At 42.2% G+C, this 19265-nt stretch overlaps 1 protein-coding gene and 1 pseudogene across 9 annotated transcripts in view; one reads left to right on the top strand and one right to left on the bottom strand.

Moving 5' to 3' along the window:
* The window catches only part of LOC126945824 (uncharacterized), a 61649-nt pseudogene extending 45380 nt beyond the window's left edge, over positions 1-16269 (top strand).
* The window catches only part of LOC126946324 (cytochrome c oxidase subunit 7B, mitochondrial), a 1159743-nt gene that overhangs the window by 784553 nt on the left and 355925 nt on the right, over positions 1-19265 (bottom strand). The window contains exon 1 of one of the 9 annotated variants that reach the window (XM_050776479.1): positions 5170-5173. The exons of the other annotated variants lie outside the window; for them this stretch is intronic. The gene's annotated coding sequence lies outside the window, so the exon portion shown is untranslated. Of the gene's footprint in view, positions 1-5169; positions 5174-19265 lie in introns of those variants that run through there. 9 annotated transcript variants of the gene reach the window in all.

Here is a 19265-nt window from a genome sequence, read left to right as displayed (position 1 = left end):
ACCCATAGAGAACAGAGAAAGGCAAGGCAGAATGACAGCCCACCCAGGAGTGACATGGAGCCAAGGGAACCTCCCCCATCCAGGGAAGTGGTGAGTGAATGTGCAACCTGGAAAACCACCCTTATCCCATGGATATTTGCAACCCTTGAGTCAGGAGGTTCCCTCATGAACAAACATCCCCAGGACCTTCAGTCTGACACACAGAACTACATGGAGTATCAACAGAGCATCTGCTCAGGCACACATAAAAACTCCAGAGCTTTAGATACTCTGGCCCTGGGCTTCCAGGAAAAGGAACTGCAATACCAGCAAAGAGGAAAGTTAGACCCCCTTACATAGCCGTAGGAAAGAGGCTGAATTCAGGGGGTTGAGTGCAGCAATGGTCTGTGGGACCCACTTCCATGGCACCTCACAAGATAAAACCCACTGGTTTGGAATTCCAGCCAGCCACCAGTAGCAGTGTTGCATCTTCCTTGTACAGAGCTCCCAGGGGAATGGATAATCCATTATCTTTATTGTTTGAGTAACTTATCCATTCTAGGCTGCAGGCTTTGGAGAGCCCAAGCTAAACAGGGGTGAAAAAGATACCCCAGTACAGCAAAACTACTCTAACAAAACGTGGCAAGACTGCTTCTTTACTTGGGTCATCAATCTATGCCTCCTCACCAGGCAGGACCTTCCAACTGGGGCCTCAAGTTAACCCTGCCAGTGTTCTTCAGCTGACAGAGAGTTCAAAATCCCTGGGACAGAGTTTCCAGAGGGAGGGGTGGGCCACCATCTTTGCTATTTGGGTGACGTAGCAATTCCAACCTGCAGGCTTTGGAGAGCTAAAGTCAATTGGGGCAGAAGTGGTACCCCAGCACAACACAGCTGCTCTGTGACAGTGTGGTCACACTGCTTCTTTAAGCAGGTCCCTGAACCAGTTCCTCCTCACTGGACAGAACCTCCCAACCAGGGCCTCCAGCCACCCCTGCCGGTGTTATTTGGCCTACAGAAATTCAAAAACTCCCTGAGATAGAACTCCCGATGGGAGGGGCAAGCTGCCATCTTTGGTGTTTGGGTGAGATAGTAGTTTCAGCCTTTGGGCTTTGGAGAGCCCAAGTCAACCAGGCATGGAAGCGGTACCCCAGAACAGCACAGTGGCCCCATGAAAACATGGCCAGATTGCTTTTTAAGCAGATCCCTGACCCTATTCCTCATCACTGATTGGAGCCTCCAAATGAGGGTCTCTGACTACCTCCACCGGTGTTCTCCAGCTGACAGAGGTTTCAAGCCTCCCCGGGATGGAGCTCCCAAGAGGAGAGGCAGACCATCATCTTTGCTGTTTGGTTGACTTAGCTGGTCCAGCCACTGGGCTTCAGAGTGTCTGTGGTGACCAGGGGCTAAAGAGGAACCCCAGCACAGCACAGCTGCTCTATGAAAATGTGGCCAGACTACATTTTTAACCAAGTCCTGACTGGGTGAGACCTTACATCCAGGGTCTCCAGCCACCTCCCACCAGTGCATTCTGGCTAGCAAAAGATCTGTAAATCCCTGGACAAAACTCCCAGAGGAAGTATAAGGTTGCCATCTTTGCTATTTCACAGCTTTCACTGGTGATACCTCCAAGTACTGAAACATCTGAGGCAACTAGAGACTGGAGTGGACTCTAGCATATTGCAGCAACCATGTGAAAAAGGGGCCAGACTGTTAAAATTGGGGGGAAAAAATCCAAAAATCAGCAACCTCAAAGATTGAAGGTAGATAAGCCCACAAAGATGAGAAAATGTCAGCACAAGAAAGCTGAAAACTCAAAAAGCCAGAGTGTCTTCTTTCCTCCAAATGACATTATCTCTCCAGCAAAAGTTCATAACTGGGCTGAGGCTGAAATGGCTAAAATAACAGAAGTAGAATTCAGAATGTAGATAGGGATGAAGTTCATTGAGCTACAGGACTACGCTGTAACCCAAAGCAAGGAAGCTAAAAATAATGATAAAACATTGCAGGAGCTGACAGACAAAATAGCCAGTATAGAGAAGAATGTAACTGACCTGATAGAGCTGAAAAATACACTAAATGAAATCACAAATATTAATAGCAGAATAGATCAAGTGGAGGAAGAAACCTCAGAAAGTGTAGATTGAACTTCTGAAATAAGACAAGCAGAAAAAAATGCAGAAAAAAAGTATGAAAATGAATGAACAAAACCTCCAAGAAATACAGGATTATGTAAAGATACTGAATCTATGACTGATTGATGTACCTGAAAGAGATCAGGAGAATGAAAACTACTTGAAACATGTATTTTAGGATAACATCAATAACAACTTCCTCAACCTAGCTAGTGAGGCCAGTGCTCAAATTCAGGAAATGCAGAGAATCCCAGTAAAATACTCCACGAGAAGATCCTCCCCAAGACACATAATCATCAGATACTCCAAGATCAAAATGAAAGAAAAATGTTAAAGAAAGACAGAGAGGAAAGCAAGGTAACCTACAAAGGGAAGCTTATCAGACTAACAGTGGACCTCTCAGCTGAATCCCTATAAGCCAGAAGAGATAGGGGGCCTATAGTCAACATCCTTAGAGAAAAGAAATTCCAACCCAAAATTTTATATCTGGCCAAACTCAGCTTCGTAAGTGAAGGAGAAATAAAATTCTTTTCAGAAGAGCAAAAGGTGAGAGAACTTGTTACCATCAGACCTGCCTTACAAGAGCCCCTGAAGTAAGCACTAAATATGGAAAGAAAAGACTGTTAGCAGCCACTGCAAAAACACACTGAAATACACAAGATCAGTGACACTGTAAATCAATCACATAAACAAGTGTGCAAAATGACCAGCTAACATCATGATAAGATCAAATCCACACATATCAATACTAACTTTAAATGTAAATGGGCTAAGAGACCCAGAGAAAGACAGAGTGGAAAGCTGGATTAAAAAAAAAAAAGACCCATTGGTATGCTGTCTTCAAAAGACTCATCTCACATGCAATGACATACATAGGCTCAAAATAAAAGGATGGAGAAAAATCTACCAAGCAAATGGAAAACAGGAAAAATCAGGAGATGAAATCCTAGTTTCTGGCAAAACAGACTTTAAACAAACAGAGATGAAAAAATACAGAGAAAGGCATTAAATAATGGTAAAGTGTTCAATTCAACAAGAAGAGCTAACTATTCTGATATATATGCACCCAACAGGGGAGCACCGAGATTCACAAAGGAAGTTTTTAGAGACCTTCAAAGAGACTTAGACTCCAACATAATACTAGTGACAGACTTTAGCATCCCACTGACAATATTAGAGAGATCATCAAGACAGAAAATTAACAAAGATATTCAGGACCTGAACTCAGCACCAGATCAAATGGACCTGAGATATATCTACAGAACACTCCACACAAAAACAGCACAATATACATTCTTCTCATCACCACATGTTCCTTGCCCTAAAATAGATCCCATGATTGGAAGTAAAGCACTCCTTAGCAAATGTAAAGGAACTGAAATCATAACAGTCTCTCAGATCACAGTACAATGAAATTAGAAATATAGATTTTGAATTTCTACTCTGGGTTATCTTGAATTTCTTTGAGTTTCCTCAAAACAGCTATTTTGAATTATGTCTGAAACATCACATATCTCTGTCTTTCTGGTATTGGTCCCTGATGCCTTAATTAGTTCATTTGATGAGGTCACATTTTTCCGGACAGCCTTGATGCTAGTGGATGTTCATCAATGTCTGGATACTGAAAAGTTAGGTATTTATTGTAGTCTTCACAGTCTGGGCTTATTTGTATCCATCCTTATTGGGAAGGCTTTCCAGGTATTTGAAGGTACCTGGATGTTGTGATCTAAGCTGTATCTGCTTTAGAGGGCATGCCAATCCCAGTAACACTGTGGTTCTTTCAGACTCATAGAGGTGTTCCCTTGATGATCTTGGAAAAGATCCATAAGAATTCTCTGGATTACCAGGAAGAAACTCTTGTTCTCTTCTCTTACTTTCTCCCAAATGAATAGAGTCTCTCTGTGCTGAGCTTCCTGGAGCTGGGGAAATAGTGTCACAGCACCCCTGTTGCCACCACCACTGAAACTGCACTGTGATAAATGTGAAGCAAGCACAGCACTGAGTCTCACCCAAAGCCCACTGTGTTAACTGAAGTGCCCAAGGCTCTACTATCAGCAGATAATGAAGCCAGCCAGTCTTGTGGCCTTTCCTTCAGGGTAGTGAGTTTCTCCAGAAGAAACTGGGGAATACATGTTGTCTGGGAACCAAGGCCTGGAGTCAGAAACCTTAGAAATCTACCTGGTGCTGTATTCTACTGCAGCTGAGCTGGCAACAAAACCACAAGAGACGGTTTTTCCCACTCTTCCCTCCCCTTTTCCCAGGCAGAGGAGTCTCTCTCCATGTCCACCACCACCATAGGCCTACAGGGAGTACTGCCAGTGTACTGTTGATGTTCACTTAAGGCCAAATGGCTCTTTAGTCAGCTTGCGGTGAATGGTGAATGCAACCTGGCCAGAGACTCCCCCTTCAGGGCAGTGGGCTCTCCTATGGCCCAGGGTCCAGGGTAGATCCAGAAATGTCATCTGAGAGCCAAGACCTGGAGTCAGGGACCCCAACAGCCTGCTTGATGCCCTTCCTAACTATGGTTGGGCTAATACCTAAGCTGTAAGACAAAGTACCCTTTATTCTTCCCTCTCCTTTTCTCAAGCAGAAGGAGTCTCTTATAGCCACCACAGTTGTGAATATACTGGGTCACACCTGAAACCAGCACATCTCAGGATCTCACCCAAGGCCCAGGGCATGCGCTACCTGGTCATCACTGCTGATTATTCAGGGTTCAAGGGCTCTTTAGTCAGCAAGTGATGAATCCTTCCAGGACCATGTCCTTTCCTTCAGGGCAGTGAGTTCTCTTCGGGCACAGGGTGTGTCTAGCAATGTCATCCAGGAGCTAGGGCCTGGAATGAGGGCCTCACAACTCTGCCTGGTGCTCTGTCCTTCACTGTGGCTGTGTTGATATCCAAGTTTCAAAACAAAGTCTTCTTCACTCTTTTTTCTCCTTTCCTCAAGTGGAAGGAATGAGTCTCTTTTGGAGTTCCAAGCTGTGCTGCCTGGGGTTGGGGAAAGAGTGGTGAAAGCACTTCCTTACCCACCCCAGCTGGTGTCTCACTAGGTCATGTGTCCCCCAAGTCCACTAGCTCCAAGATGAACACAGCACTCACTGGGACTTTGCCAGGAATTGCAGTCCTTGTGGCCTACACTGCCATCCAAGCTTATTTAGAACCCCAGGGTACTTTAGTCCAAGGTGGCAAGGCTGGCTCAAACTCAAGCTCTGACCACTGCGATGAGCATTTTCCTTTGACTAGGGCTGGTCTAAATGCTACCTCCATGAGCATCAGCTGAGTTATGCCTAGTGTTGGCAGCACTGAGTTCCTATGCAAAATTCCACAATTACTACACTCTCCCTCTCCCAAGTGCACAGATTCTCTCCCCTGCCACATAATTGCTCCTGGGGGATTGACTCAAGCTCCTACCAGTGGGATGAGCATTTTTCCTCTGGCTAGAGCTGTTCTAAATGCTATCTCCATGAACATCAGCTGAGTTCTGCCTACTGTTGGCAGCATTGAGTTCCTATGGAAAATCCCACAATTGCTACACTTTCCCTCCTCCAAGTGCACACATTCTCCTGCCACATAGTTGCTCCTGGGGGATGTGGGATGGGTGGTGTTGGCAATTAAAGAATGTCTTTTCCACCCCTTTCAGTGCCTCTTTCAATTGTATGAAGTTAAAACCAGGTACTATGATCACTCACTCGATTTTTAGTACTTATAAATGTGCTTTTTTGTCTAGATAGTTGTCAAATTTTGTATTTCATTGGTGGAGGCTTCTATTCAGCCATCTTGCTCCACCTCCTCAGGAATATTCTTATACAGTGTCTTCTGAAGCCCAACATTAAATAATATGTTAGTAAAATGCCTTCAAGGACTGTCTTACAAATCCCGTTGGTCCCAGGTGGCTTGATGAAGCATAAGGGAGGAATAGAAAGTAATCTCATGACCTACAAGAAAAATTTTTCTGAGATAATGCTGATCGCTTCCCTCAATGGGATAGCAACAAACTTGGCTGATCGTAGACCTAGCTGAAAGCCATTTGAATTAACAAAGAATAAATAAAACATAGCAGATTATTGGCCACACTTTCCAATCTTTATTTGAGAACCAATCAACCATCATTCTTTCCATTCTGCAGAAGAAAAACAGCTCTGATGTGGGTCAAGGAGACCTTGTTAGTAGGGATTGTAGCTTTCCATTGTAGGAGCATGAAGATTCAAAGTTCTGGCTTCCTTAGGATATTATTAAGTTGGAGTCTTTCTCTTTCTTCCCTCTCATATGATTTTTACAATAAAATTGGTACAGAGTTGCTTAGAAAAAGCCCCATCAACACCACCACCTTTGAATAGCCTAGCAGGACCAGACAGAAAGGAGGCCTAGGGAAGGCGGTTTAGGGAGAAGTCTTCTCATTTGGTGTTTCAGTCCATGCCTCACAGTATAGACAGTGGTTAAATATATAGAAGTTTATACTATGTCCCAGAGAAGAAGAGAAGAATGAGCAAGCCACTCCACCTTTTTTATAGCCTAGGCCAGTGGTTCTCAATGTTGATTACCCTAGCTAATATAATCAGTGTCACCTGGGAACTTTGGAGCTAAAAATCATCAGCCACCACCAGACCTACTGAATCAGAATTCTGGAGGTGGCACCCAGAAATCTGTGTTTTAGCAAACTCCTCAGATAATTCTGATGCATACTCAAGTTTGAGAACCACTAGCCCAGGCAAACAGTCTTTAAAGCTCAAACACATTCTAGCTTAGTTCACCAGAGTAGAACAACACATTATGATTTAGAGAGTCAAAGCACTAGTTACCACTGAAGCGTGCACTTGACTGGAGTATTGACTGGAGTATTCCCTCTGTATCTACCCCTCAGTATTCTGCAAGATAGCATTCAAAGTTTGAGAAATTCCAATACTGGACATCTTAATTAGTGGGATTGTGGACAGTGCTATAGGCCTCACTGAAATGGAAATTTTCTCAAGCACTAATATGCAGAGTTGTATTATTTTTTTTTAGCAGCATGCAGTTTTGGTTCCAGACACTTCTAATGGTCATTCATGGACAAGTAGGTCATTGAGTACCTAAAAGCAATTCCTCAGATTCTCTCAAAGCAGAGGTACATAGTCCCTATATTTTAGATGAAAGAATACTTCCCTAAGCTCACGTCTAGTGTCTGAATATTGATGTCTCCCAAAATTCACATGTTGAAACCTAGTGCTCAAGGTGATAGTATTAACAAGTGGAGCTTTGGGGAAGTAAGTCATGAGGACTTCATCCCAATAAATGGGATTAGTGCTCTTACAAAAGAGGCTGGAGAAAACTCCCTTGACCCTTCCTTCTGTCATGTGAGGACACACTAAAAAGGTGCTATCTTTGGTGCAGAGAGCAAGCCTTCAACAAACGGAATCTGCTGACTCCTTGATCTTGGATCACCTAGCCTCCCGAACTGTGAGCAATGAATTTCTGTTGTTTATAAATTACCAAGTCAAAGGTATTTTGTTATAGTATCCCTAGAAGATAAGACACACACCTATACCAAGCAGAATTATGTACCCAATTTAGGGAAAGAATACACAGAAAAACAAAGCAAGACCCTTAGAGTTACAGTGAAAGCAAGTAACCATCAACATGGCCAGAGTCTAGGTTTGCAGCTGAATGTGCGCTCCTCATTAAAGAATCAAGGGCAGAGAGTTTTCAACCTATATCATCAACTTAGATAGAGGAGGTTTTAATCAACTAAAAAAGAAGTGACCAAGCTCCATGAAGCTCTTCAGTTTAAGGAGGTGAAGATAAAGGCAAGGCTTTGGCAAACAATTAAACAATCTTCCCTTTGTAGCTAAGAAATGTGATTCATTCTCTCCCAGATCTCCCTGTTCTCATCGGGAACAAACATCAGTGGCTCAACATTTTCGTTCATACTGAATCATTGTGTTTTGCTCACACCCACCACTAACCTCAAAGCCTTTTCCATTTGGAGTATACAGTTCCTCCTATGCACCCATTTCTGTCTTGCTTTCATGAAGAAATTACACCTCCAACTCTATGACTTAACCATGAAACCCTGCTCTCACAAACTCTGGTCTCTATGTTGGCTGCATAAGAATTATCTAGTGGGCTTGTTAATAATACAGATTCCAAGCCTTACTCTCAGAGATTCTGTTTCACTATGTTTGGAAAGTCCCTCAGATTTTGACAGACAACAATGTTTGGAAATAGCTGACCTAAGTGACATCATCTGCTCAGACTCCCTAGCCAGACTGTCTCAAACCAAAGCCTCCACTTTTAACAGAGCCACTCCTCAACCCTCCGAAGGAAAGGTTTACTTACCTTCTGCACACAGGAACTAGACAGACATTTGATAATATATTTTCACTATTTGGTATCTCTGAATTTTCCAAATGACATGGAATCTATGAACAGGCTAGGTACATAGTGTGTACTCAATAAGGATCTGGGAGCTTGACTGGCATTTCAGAGAAAAGGTAAGCACATCTGCTAAACTCCTCAATGAAGGCCAAATCACTAGGAAAGCTTCAAGAGGAATAGGCAGTAAAGTCAGTTAGAGATTTTTACAAATTCATGTGCCTATGAACCAGTTTTGAGAGACAAGAAAGGAGATTGTGATAATCATTGGTCATTCATGCCCTCTTATGCATAGATGGAAATATTAATAATTATAAACTGCAAGTTACTGAGCATTGACTATACCAGTGTAACAATCCTTGTAATGTTGTCAAATATATTCATACTATATACAGGTAAAATGATATCAGAGAGGGTAAGTTTTTTGTTTAAGTCACACAGCTAATAAGGAATATTCCTTACTAGCTGAGTCAGTCTTCCAACAAAATTGGTCTCTTTCTAAAGCCCAGGACATATTACTATTGCAATGACAGGAGAGTTCTTTAGAAATGCAAACCCTTTTCTTCATCTTTTGATTGGCATATTATGCAACAGACTCGTTTCTTCTAGAAGAAGGTATTCATCAGATCAGCATATCTACAGAGTAAAACTAGAGTTTTGTCTGTGGAATGGCACTCTGGGAAAAGGTAGAGCCTAAGAATCTCCACCTGGAAGCAAAGCATGATTAAAAAGGCACAGCCACACAGGTTTATCTACTCAAGGGATTCTTCTTTGCTAACAAGACTTTGGACTATTGGACTAAAAGGTATTGTTTTAAGCCCTTTCAGGAAGCCTGGTGTGTGTGTGTGTGTGTGTGTTTTAGGGGTAGGAGGTAGGGAAGATGAGATCTGGGAATAGGAACACAATGCCTTTTATCATCACCAATCCATCTTGTCAAAAAACAAAGGCATTTCTTACAACATCCTTCCCAGCCTCAGTCTTCTTTCCCCCACATTTACATAATCTCCTTCACTTGCCAATGTAATTCAAAGAGGGAGTCAGGATAGGTAAGAATGACAGCTACAAAACATTGCTTTTCAGGGATTGCAAATAGAACTACCTTCAAAGAACAACAGACAGTATTTTGTCTCATTTTTCCTACAGTTGGGAACCTCAGACTCACTAACATGGCCCAGAACTTATCTAAATATCATCTACTCCAATAGCCTTTTAATACTAAATGCCCAAGGTATAAGAGTATAATACAACTATAAATGTCTTTAGCAATGCTATCCTAAAGAATACAAAAGATACAATACCATAGAAACATATGGCCTTTTCTTTGTGAAAGGCAATAGCACCTTTCAATTGCACCCCCACATTTCTGAGAAGAAAATAAGGGCTTTTCATCAAGAATAATGAACAACAAAAAGGATTTCAAGAATACATGTAGTTCTAGTCCTCAGGTTGAAAATAGAATTAAAAAAAATATAGAAACATTTACCCTTCTTCAAAAATCCAGATTGGCTCTTTAAAAATTATTCTTCTTCAAAAAATTGATAAGCAATAACTTACCCTTTGACCTGGCAAAGGCAGATGTTATGTTTTCACTACCATGACATGTTTATTAAATAAAATTTTATGCTCCTGGTCTCTAGCTTGAAAAATGAACAAGTTGTACACTTTAGACATTTTGTTTTGCTCTTAGTAGTAAAAACTAGTTTTTTTTCACTAATACTGAACTTTATTGATATTTTGTTGAATCTATATTTTTTCCATGTTGACAGCCCTTGACGTGAATGTTTCTCCACCTCTGCTCTAGAGGGACCAAAGCCCACACAGTGGGTTTGCTTCTGATTTGTCACAAGCACAAATGAAATGAGAGAAAAATGTCTGGAGGAAAAAATAAGCAAGCATCTCATTTGGTATTCCATTGAGAAAGCATTGGAGGCAGCACTGCAGTAGAAATAATATAGCACAAAGAGTCTGGTGACATGACTTCTAGTCCCAATTCTTCCACTCTCTGGATGTATCATCAAATATACAGTACTTTCTTTCCTTCTATGTGGTTTATTTCCCTCATCTTTAATACTGAGGTGAGAGTGAGCCAAGAAAATGGAAGGTAAAGAGAGGCAAGGAGAGGCAATTGGACTAGGAGGTCTCTAAAGTCAAGCTCTAACATACCTTGAGGCCTCAGAGTTTAAGATCAAGCAAAAAAATAAAGGAAGAAAGCTCAGCCTAAGCACACTAGGTGTACTCTAGGCAAAGAAGAAATGGCTCCTAACCTCCATTTGCAGGTCCCAAAAAATATCTCACAGCCCTATAGCTATTCATTTTCTTAAAGTAACCAGACTTCAACGTGCCACCCAGCCAAGCTTGACAAGGACAGGGAGGATCTGATAGTGACATTTTCTAATCCCTGCTACCTATGTGTTTTCTATTGAATAATTCACTGCCAAATCCAACTGGAATGGCCTACACTATAATAAAGTGGGCTGGCCAGGATTCCTCAAAAGAAATTAGCACATTATCTCCTTTGCAGTAAGTCTGCCAAGATTCTTCTCTCAGCTCTGTAGTTCAACAGTTCCTGTGTCAGTTCCTGCCCAGAACTGGGAGGCCCACATGTCAATCAGCATGAGATTTTCTCTGGCTCTGCTATCTTTCTCCTGTGGTGGGTGTTTCCTGCCCTCAAACATCAGACTCCAGGTTCTTCAGTTTTGAGACTTGTACTGGTTCTCCTTGCTCCTCAAGCTTGCAAACAGCCTATTGTGACACTTTGAGATCATGTAAGCTAAAACTTTATAAACTACATATATATGTATATGTGTATATGTATATATACACACACATATATATGTATACATATATATGTATATGTGTGTGTATATATACATATACACGTGTGTGTGTGTGTGTGTGTATGCATTTGACACTCCTTATTCACCACTCAGGAGAGGCAAAAAGTTTAGTGACTCTATACATAATACCTTTGACTATATGTGGAGAACCAAGGAACATAATGAAGCTGGTTGGTTGCTCCAGTGGACAAAGTGATGAAAAAAAATGATGAACTCAGGGATTCTGTCTCCTGGCTTCAGAAGCAGATCCTGCGCCTGAAATCTGCTAAGATTGCCCTGAGTGAGAGTCATCAACTGAAGAAACAGAGCTGAAATTGTGGAAAAACAGACACAAGATCTCATCATGTGAGTGGCTGACCTGCAATGAAAGGTGCATGCACAGCTTTGCCACATGTCTTCTGTTAAATTGAGGGCATTGATTGGAATAGAATGGGACCCTGCAACTTGGAATGGGGACATATGGGAGGACCGTGATGAAGATGGAGACACTGAGTTTCTAAACTCTGAAGAAACTTCTTTACCAGAAGGAACAGTTTACCCATCCCTAGTAATGGCAACATCCCCTCCCTAACCCATGCTGCCATCAGCCTTTCTACTTTTATCTGAGGAGATAAATCCATTGCTGCCTGAGGCAACAGTGACGGCCTCTCCTGAGGCAGCTGCCAGGCAAAATAATGTTGATTCTCTTCAGGACCCACCCCCAACACCCCTGTTTGATTCTAGACTTATAACTAAACTAAAGTCCTTGTAGGTCCCTAGAGGTGAGGTTGAGAATGTGACCGATGAGGAGGTGCACTACACTTGAAAAGAACTGTTTGAGTTCTCTAATTTATATAAACAGAAATCTAGAGAACAAGCATGCGAATAGATATTAAGGGTGTGGGATAATGGTGGAATAAACATAGAGTTGAATCAGGCTGAATTTATTGATTTGGTCCCACTAAGTAGAGACTCTGCCTTTAATGTTGCAGCTTGTGGAGTTAAAAAATAGTTGATTTGCTTGGTTAGCTGAAATATGGATTAAAAGATGGCCCACCGTGAGTGAGTTGATAATGATAATGCCTGATCTCCGTTGGTTTAATGTGAGGGAGGGGATCCAAAGGCTTAGGGAGATTGTGATGGTGGAGTGGACTATTCACTTTAGACATACTCCTCCTAGCTGGGAGGGTCCAGAAGATATACCCTTGTCCAATGCCTTGTGAAATAGATTTGTGAGAGCAACAGTTACATCTTTGAAGGGCCCTTTAATTACTCTTCTCTGAATGTCAGATCTAACGTGGGAAACACAGTCAACTACAAAATTTAAATACAATGGGAATAATTGGATCCTGAGGTGCCAGGAGCCAAGTGGCAGCACTCAATCATCAAATGTAAAGTAGCCATAGGTACTGTAATAGAAAGCAGAGACAAAGCGGCACTCGGAAGTCTGACTCCTGTAGCACTCTGGCATTGGCTAATTAACCACGGTGTCCCTAGAAGTGAAATTGATAGGAAGCCTACTGCATTTCTATTTAATTTATATAAGCAGCAGACTTCTAGGTCAAATGGACAAAAGACTAATTTGAATTATAGAGATAGAAAATCACAGCCCCTCAATCTATTTCTACTTGAGCCAGTTTACAGACACAGAATCCCTTGAATGAAGGAGAGGCTGGGTCCCCTTGAGGAAGGACCCAACTACATTACTGACAATTTATGCAGTGAATCTTTCTCCCATCCTTCCCCAAGGACACCTCCAGCCTTTTACCTGGGTAACTGTGCACTAGGAAAAGGGAAATAATCAGATATTTCAGGGACTACTAGACACAAGCTCTGAGTTGACATTGATTCCAGGGGATGCAAAACATCATTGTGGTCCTCCAGTTAAAATAGGGGCTTATGGAGGTCAGGTAATTCATGGAGTTTTAGGTCAGGTCTGACATACAGTGGATCCAGTGGGTGCCCGGACTCATCCTGTGGTCATTTCCCCAGTGCCAGACTGCATAATTGGCACAGACATACTTAGCAGCTGATAGAACCCCAGTATTGGCTCCCTGACTGGTGAGGGCTACTATGGTGGGAAAGGCCAAAAGGAAGCAATTAGAGTTGCCTCTGCTTAGAAAAATAGTAAATCAAAAACAATATTCCATCCCTGGAGGGATTGCAGAAATTAGTGACACCATCAAGGACTTGAAAGAGGCAGGGGTGGTGATTCCTACCACATCCCCATTCAATGCTCCCATCTAGCCAGTGCAGAAGACAGAGAAATCTTAGAGAATGACAGTGGATTATCATAACCTTAACCAAGTTGTGACTCCAATTGAAGCTGCTGTACCAGATGTGGTTTCATTGCTTGAGCAAATTAACACATCTCCTGGTAACTGGTACGCAGCCATTGACTTGGCAAATGACTTTTTCTCCATTCCTGTCCATAACTTGCACCAGAATCAATTTGCCTTCAGTTGGCAAGGCCAGCAATATACCTTTACTGTCCCACCTCAGGGGTACATCCACTCTCCTGCTTCATGTCATAATCTTATTAGGAGAGACCTTGATCACTTTTTGCTTCTGCAAGATATCACGCTGGTCCATTACACTGATGACATACTGATTGGATCCAGTGAGCAAGAAGTAGCAAACACACTGGACTTATTGGTGAGACATTTGCATAACAGATGTGGGGAAATAAATCTGACTAAAATTCAGGGACCTTCTACCTCACTAAAATTTCTAAGGGTCCAGTGGTGTGGGGCCTGTTGAGATATTCCTTCTAAGGTGAAGGATAAATTACTGTGTTTGGCCACTCCTCCATCCAAGAAAGAGGTACAAAACCTAGTGGGCCTATTTGGATTTGGGAGATAACACATTCCTCATCTGAGTGTGTTACTATGATCCGTTTATCGAATGACCCAAAAGGCTGCCAGTTTTGAGTGGGGTCTGGAATAGGAGAAGACTCTGCAACAGGTCCAGGCTACTGTGCAAGCTGCTCTGCCACTTGGGCCTTATGACCCAGCAGATCCAACGGTGTTTGAGGTGTCAGTGGCAGATAGGGATGCTGTTTGGAGCCTTTGGAAGGCTCCCATAGGTGAATCACAGTGAAGACCTATAGGATTTTCGAACAAGGCCCTCCCATCTTCTGCAGATAACTACTCTCCTTTTGAGAGACAGCTCTTGGCCTGTTACTGGGCTTTGGTGGAAACTGAACGTTTGACTATGGATCATCAGGTCACCTTGTGACCTGAACTGCCTATCGTGAAATGAGTGCTTACTGAACCATCTAGCCATGAAGTTGGCCGTGCACAGTAGCATTCCATCATCAAATGGAAGTGGTATATACGTGATCAGATTCGAGCAGGTCCTGAAAGCACAAGTAAGTTACATGAGGAAGTGGCTCAAATGCCCCCAGTCTCCACTCCTGCCACCCTTCCTTCTCTCCCCCAGCCTGCACCAGTGACCTTATGGGGAGTTCCCTATGATCAGTTGACAGAGGAAGAGAAGACTAGGGTCTGGTTCACAGATGGTTCTGCAACATATGCAGACACCACCTGAAAGTGGATAGCTGCAGCACTGCAGTCCCTTTCTAGGACATCCCTGAAGGGCAGCAGTGAAAGGAAATCTTCCCAGTGGGCAGAACTTTGGGCAGTGTACCTGGTTATGCACTTTGCATGGAAACGGAAATGGCCAGATGTGTGATTATATATTCATTCATGGGCTGTAGTCAATAGTTTGGCTGGTTGGTAAGGGACTTGGAGGAAGCACGATTGGAAAATCGGTGACAAAGAAATTTGGGGAAAAGGCGTGTGGATGAACCTCTCTGGCTGGTCAAAAACTGTAAAGATATTTGCACCCCATATGAGTGCTCAGCAACAGGTGACGTCAGCAGAGGAGGATTTTAATAATCAAGTGGATAGGATGACCCGTTCTGTGGACACCACTCAGCCTCTTTCTCCAGCCACCCCAGTCATCACCCAATGGGCCCATAAACAAAGTGGCCATGGTAGCAGGAATGGAGGTTATTCATGGGCTCAGGAACATGGACATCCACTCACCAAGGCTAACCTAGCTATGGCCACTCCTGAGTGCCCAATTTGCCAGCAACAGAGACCAATACTGAGCCCTTGATATGGCACCATTCCTCAGGGTGATTAGCCAGCTACCTGGTGGCAGGTTGATTATACTGGATCTCTTCCATTACAGAAAGAGCAGAGGTTTGTCCTCACTGGAATAGATACTCCAGATATGGGTTTGCCTATCCTGCATGCGATGCTTCTGCCAAGACCACCAACCATGGACTCACAGAATGTCTTATCCACCATCATGGTATTCCACACAGCATTGTCTCTGACCAAGGCACTCACTTTATGGCTAAAGAAGTGAGGCAGTGGGCTCATGCTCATGGAATTCACTGGTCCTACCATGCTCCCCATCATCCTGAAGCAGCTGGATTGATAGAATGGTGGAACGGCCTTTTGAAGTCACAATTACAATGCCAACTAGATGACTTTGTGGGGCTGGGGCAAAGCTCTCCAGAAGGCCATGTATGCTCTGAATCAGCGTTCAATAGATGGTACTGTTTCTCCCATAGCCAGGATTCACAGGTCCAGGAATCAAGGGGTAGGAGTGGAATTGGCACCACTCACCATTACCCCTAGTGATCCACTAGCAAAATTTTTGCTTCCTGTTCCCATGACATTACATTCTGCTGGCCTAGAGCTCTTCTTTCCAGAGGGAAGAATGCTGCCACCAGGAGACACAACAACGATTCCATTAAACTGGAAATTAAGATTGCCACCTGGACACTTTGGGAGGACCTACCTTTAAGTCAACAGTCTAAGAAGGGAGTTGCAGTGTTGGCTGCGGTGATTGACTGAGACTCTCAAGATAAAATCAGTCTACTACTCCACAATGGCGGTAAGGAAGAGTATGCATGAAATACAGGAGATCCATTAGGACATCTCTTAGTATTACCATGCCCTGTGATTAAGGTCAATGGGAAACTACAACAACCCAATCCAGACAGGACTATAAATGGTCCAGATCCCTCAGGAATGAAGGAAAAAAACCAGGACCTGCTGAGCTGCTTGCGGAAGGCAAAGGGAATGCAGAATGGGTGGTAGAAGAAGGCAGTCATCAATACCAGCTATGATCACGTGACCAGATGCAGAAACGAGGACTGTAACTGTCATGAGTATTTCCTTCTTTTGTTAAAAACATGTTTGTGCATGTATACACTTGTACTAAGAAAATATCTTGATTTTATATCCTATTCCTTTATCATGTGACATAAGATTTATTGACTTAATATCAGCATTTAAGTATTGCTAACTTTATGTAATAGTATCTGGGTTGGGGACTGATGCATTTCTGGTTGTGCGAAGGACAGTTGTGTTATGTTGGGGTAACTATGGCCTTATTATTGTCTTTATTTGAAGATTATGTATAATCTCAGCAAATGTGTATGGGTTCAAGTTGACAAGAGATGGACTTGTGATTGTTAATACTGAGTGTCAACTTGATTGGATTGAAGGATACAAAGTATCAATCCCCTAGGTGTGTCTGTGAGGGTGTTGCCACAGCACATTAACATTTGAGTCAGTGGGCTGCGGATGGCAGACCCACCTTTAACCTGGTGGGCACAATCTCATTATCTGCCAGCAAATATAAAGCAGGCAGAAAAAAAAATGTGAAGGAACAAGACTGGCCTAGCCTCCTAGCCTACATCTTTCTCCCATGCTGGATGCTTCCTGCCCTCAAACATCAGACTCCAAATTCTTCAGTTTTAAGACTCAGACTGGCTCTCCTTGCTCCTCAAGTTTGCAGACAGCCTATGGTGGGGCCTTGTGATCATGTAAGTTAATACTTAATAAACTATAAGAGATATATACATATAAAATCAGTCTACTGATTTTCTAGACGGACAGAAAAACCTGTCCGTCTAGAAAACCCTGACTAATACAACATGTTTAATGCAATCTCTATCAAAAACCAGCAAGACTTTTTGCTGGTGTATGGAGACTTATTCGTGAACACTATGGAAAGGCAAAGGAACTAGAATACCTAAACTGATTTTCAAAAAGAAGAAAAAAGTGGGAAGAATTATTACCTGATTTTAACGTTTATTACATAGTTATAATAATTAATACTATGTGCATTGATGGAAGAGTAGAACCATGGATCAATGGAACAGAATAGAGAACCAGAAATAGACAAACACAAGTATAGCCAACTGATATTTCACTAAGTGATATGGTTTGGCTGTGTTCGCACCCAAATCTTGAGTTGTAGTTCTCATAATCCCCACTTGTGGGAAGGAACAAATGGGAGGTAAATGAATCATGAGGGTGGTTACCCTCATGTTGTTCTCATGATAGTGAGTGAGTTCTCACAAGATCTGATGGTTTTATAAAGGACTTTTCCCCTTTCATCTTGGCATTTCTTGCTGCCGCCCTGTGAAGAAGGACGTGTTTGCTTCCTCTTTCACCATGATTGTAAGTTTCCTGAGGTCTTTCCAGCCCTGTGGAACTGTGAGTTGATTAAACCTCTTTCCTTTATAAATCACCCAGTCTTCGGTACTTCGTCATAGCTGCATGAGAAGGAACTAATACACACAGGTACGAAAAGAATTCAATAGTGAAAGAAAAGCCTCTTTACAAATTGTGCTGGAGCAATTGCACATGCATAGACAAAAAAAAAAAAAAAAAAAAAAAAAAAAAAAAAAAAAAACTTTCACCTGAACCTCATACCATATATAAAAATTAACTCAAAATAAGTCATGTACACTATAAAACTCTAAACTTTTTACAATAAAACATAGGAGAAAATCTCAGGACCTAGGGCTTAGTGGAGAGTTCTTAGGCTTGAATACCTCTCCCCAACAAAACTGGGCCCCTGAAGTTTTTTAGCTCATTCACACTGAACTTTCATAAATTTACTAATGATAATTTAAACGTTTCCATCAGTACTGGTTTCAGGCTCTACTACTGGGTTTCTGCTCCAGTGGACTGGAGATGCCAAGATGCCTGAGTAGATGCAGACAGAAAGAGCTTCACCCACTGACATATCAGACCATCAAGAAGACCAGCACACTCCAAGCAGATCTTAGGAATTCAGGTATTGAGAGTGGATGGCAGGAGGATGCAGACCTCCGACTGAAAAGGGAGGAAGCTGGGAATCTTGGACCAGGTTTTTGAGAACCAGGACTCATTCCTGGCACCAACAACAGTTTTCACAGAATTAGAAAACTATTTTAAAATTTATATGAAATCAAAAAAGAGTCTGAATAGCCAAAGCAACTTCAAACTATACTACAAAGCTACAGTAGCCAAAGCGGCATAGTACTGGTACAAAAGCAGGCACATACACCAAAGGAACAGGTTAGAGAACCAAAAAATAAAGCCATACAACTAAAGGGATCTGACCTTTGCCAAAGTTGACAATAACAAGTAATGGGAAAAAGGGCTCCTTATTCAATAAATGGTGGTGGGATAACTGCCCAGCCATATGCAGAAGATTGAAACTGGACCCATTTCGTACACCATATCAAAAGTCAACTCAAGATTGATGAAAGATCGAAGTGTAAATCCCGAAACTATAAAAACCCTGGAAGCAACCCAGGAAATACCATTCAGAACATAGGCACTGGCAAAGATTTCATTATGAAGGCACCAAAGGCAACTGCAGCAAAAGCAAAAATTGACAAATGGGATCTAATTAAACTTAAGAGCTTCTGCACAGCAAAATAAGCTAACAACAGAGTAAACAGACAACCTATGGAATGAGAGAAAATATTTGCAAACTATGCATCTGACAAAATTCTAATATCCAAAATCCATAAGAAAATTAAACAAATCAACAAGCAAAAACCAAACAACCTCATTTAAAAATGGGCAAAGCAAATTATCATCATTCAATGAGTGGATAAAGAAAATGTGATGTATCTATTCATATAATATATATATATATACACACACCATGGAATACTATGTAGC

The sequence above is a fragment of the Macaca thibetana genome, chromosome X, assembly GCF_024542745.1.
Source record: "Macaca thibetana thibetana isolate TM-01 chromosome X, ASM2454274v1, whole genome shotgun sequence".
NCBI lineage: Eukaryota > Metazoa > Chordata > Mammalia > Primates > Cercopithecidae > Macaca > Macaca thibetana.
The sequence above is the reverse complement of the archived record's forward strand: the minus strand, read 5'-3'. Positions and strand labels throughout refer to the sequence as shown.